The following is a 3,318-nucleotide window of genomic DNA, read 5'->3' as shown; positions in this document are numbered from 1 at the left end:
GAAATATCTCAAGAGGACTTCCCTCCCTCCCTTTCTTCCTCCCTTCCTTCTTTGCGCATTCCTTCTTTTCTCACTCTTACCACTGTTCTTCTTTCCACCCTTCTCACCTTGCCATGCAATGATTATCTTGGTGCCCTTTTGATACCTCAGAATAATCTGTATCCACTGTTCCTGCCCAATTTTATATAAATAAGTAGCATTTATTGACATGTCTCCCACTATATATGAACCAGTATAGCTATGTAGAACATACCCTCTTCTCTTAACATCACAGACATCTAATAATTGTGGGCAAAATAAAATTTAGTTCGTTAATTTGAAAGGATTTTTGCAAAAATAATAAAATTGCCACTACTTAAGTGATATCCCAGGAGTAACACACGTCAGTCAACAATAGTCACCATGACCACATTTTGATTTTATGATAACATAAAAATCCTGCAGATATCAAATGAACTCATCTGGGCACTGTCCCTGAGAAAAATAGGAAAACAAAATGCACAGACTATTAGAGGGCCAAGGAGAAAAATACCCATCAATATTTGACAGCCTAGAAGTAAGGGGTTTAAAGCCAAGAAGTCCTCGAGTGCATACTGACAATAAGCCTGATCTCAGCCTCCCTCCACTGTGGTTCTCCATCTGAGGGGTGCCACGGAAGCACCCTACAGGAATGCTCCAAGTCCTTCCCACACAGAAGAACTCTGGTTCAGTTTAACTTTCCCTAGTGACCTAGAGTTTGAAATTCCATTTTTATATAAAATATTTAATTTATTTATTTGAAAGAGAAGCACAAAGAGAGAATGGGCATGCCAGGTCCTCAAGTCACTGCAAACAAACTCTAGACACAGGTGTTACTTTGTGCATCTGACTTACTTGGGTACCAGGGAATTGAACCTGGGTCCTTAGACCTCACAGTCAAGCACCTTAACATCTAAGCCACCTCTCCAGCCCTTAAATCTAAGAGGGAAAGCATAAGTCATAAGGAAACCTACTTTTTTGGACAGTGGTGCATCCAGAAGACATAGATTGTTACCAGAAAATTTTTGGTGTCAGGGATGGGATACCTTCCAGTGAGTTGCTGCCAGGGAGGTTTCTGGTTCTCCTCAAAACATTACAGTACATTGCCAAGGCCCTGGGTCTCCCACATCAATCGATGGTAAGACAATACTGTAGAGAGTTCACATGCTTGGTTTGCAAGGTCATTGGGAAATCCTGCCGCAGCTGAGTTAGAAACCTCCTCTGTGGCTCTCTTCTTCCTAGTGGGCGCAGAGGCACATGTGGCCACGAGCCAACGTGCCAGATGCCCGAAGCTGGGTTTGTCGCAAGACCTACTTGGCCCTGCAGAGACCCTCCCAGAAATCTCCTCTCGACCAGGAGCTGAAGCTGATAGTCGAGTATGGGCTCCGGAACAAATGTGAGGTCTGGAGGGTCAAGTTTACCTTGGCGAAGACCTGCAAGGCTGCGGGCGAGCTGCTGACTGGACGAAAAGGACCCAGGGCGTCTTTGCCAAGGTAATGCCCTGCTTCGGGGACTTTTCGCATTGGGGTGCTGGATGAGGGCAAGATGAAGCTGCATTGCATCCTGGGCTGAAGATTGAGGATTTCTTGGAGAGGAGGCTGCAGACCCAGGTCGTCAAGCTGGGCCTGGCCAAGTCTATCCACCATGCCCGTGTGCTCATCCACCTGTGCCATATCAGGGTCCGTCCGCAAGCAGGGGGCGAACACCCCATCCTTCATTGTCTGCCTTGATTCCCAGAAGCACATCGTCTTCTCCCTCAGATCTCCGTACAGTGGTGGCCGTCCAGGTCGTGTGAAGAGGAAGAATCCCAAGAAGGTCCAGGGTGGGGCGGGAGCTGGTGATGATGAGGAAGAGGATTAAGCCCATACTCTTTGAGCTTGGGAAGATTGTCTAGTTTTCCAGTCAACTAATAAAACGACCAGTACTATGGGAAAAAAAACAAAACAAACAACAACAACAAAAAAAACACGCCTCCTCTATGTAGACTGGCTGACAGAAAGCTAGAAAAACTACACAGCATGCAGGTGTATGGGAGAGCGTGAATTCGCCAGTGGAGATAAAGAACAGTAGATACTGCAAGTCTTATGATGGGCCAGCCAGACCAACTGAGCCAATTGTGCAATAGTGGCATGTCTGATATGGGGGAAACGAACAGCCCTCTGATTGGACTGGAGGCCCATTCCACAAGAGGGAATACATGCTTGATAGTGAAACCTACCTTTAGGCCAGTCATGAGCTCTAGGGTTGTAATGTCTGCCTAAATGTATATATTATGCTCATTAACTGCCCAGTAATCCACTTCTCATAATAGTCATACGCATATATTAATGGCACTCTAACTTTTGGTTACAGAAACTTCTCTTTTCAGATGGCAGGGACCTTGGAATGAATCAAAAGGCACCATATTGCTGAGAGGAAGTGACAGAGGAGTGCTCAGCACTGAAACATTGCTATCACACCTTCCAAGGCTCAGCGTCTATTGCTAAAGAGGATGAGGAAAGACTGTTAGAGCCAAAAGGAGAGTGACACTTCTTAAAATGCACTCTTCTATATATAATATGGCCTGAATATCCATGACCTCACAGTGCCTGACACTACCTACACAAGGAGGAAAAGATAACATCAACAATAAAAGAGAGACTGACTGAGAAAGGGAGGAGGGGATATGATGGAGAGCGGAGTGCAAAGGAGAATGAGGAGAGGGAATTACCATGGTTTACTGTCTATAATTATGAAAGTTGTCAAGAAAAAATAAACTTTAAAACAAGGAATTAAAAAAAATAAAAGTATAAACTGTGATATTCTTTTGAAATAAAGTTGGCATTCATGCAGGAGAGGTTTGAACATTGGTTTGAGCATGAGGGCTCATAAAATTAGATACAGTGCAAAGAATGCATACTCCACAGGAAGTATGAGCAGAGGCTCTAAGGAGACAATCCCTTGGATGCATCTTGGTTATCTTTTGTGTGTGCGTGTTTGCTCAAGCATTCATGTGCATGTGTCTGAAGGTCTACAGAAGTCCCCTAGTGTCATCCTCAGGTTATGGCCACCATTTTTGAGACAGGGTCTTTCACTGGACAACAGCTTGCCAAGCAGGTGACACCTGCTGGCTAGAAAGAGCTACCTGTCTCGACTTCTCCAGTGTGTGGATTACTAGCGCACACCATGCTGCGCATTTTTCTGTTGGTTTGGGAATCAGACTCATATTGACATGGTGTGCAGGTTAATGATGGATCTATATCACTAGCACTTGAAAAGGCTTTAAATCCTGTCTTTAGAATATATCTTAGTGATGAACTG

At 44.6% G+C, this 3,318-nt stretch overlaps 1 pseudogene; it reads left to right on the top strand.

Annotated features, from left to right (window-relative positions):
• The first annotated feature begins 1,275 nt into the window (after positions 1-1,275).
• LOC101597863 lies at positions 1,276-1,945 on the top strand (annotated as a pseudogene).
• The last annotated feature ends 1,373 nt before the right edge of the window (positions 1,946-3,318 follow it).

This window comes from Jaculus jaculus, chromosome 19, assembly GCF_020740685.1.
Source record: "Jaculus jaculus isolate mJacJac1 chromosome 19, mJacJac1.mat.Y.cur, whole genome shotgun sequence".
Lineage (NCBI taxonomy): Eukaryota > Metazoa > Chordata > Mammalia > Rodentia > Dipodidae > Jaculus > Jaculus jaculus.
Note: the sequence above shows the minus strand (reverse complement) of the source record. Positions and strands in the feature narration are given on the sequence as shown.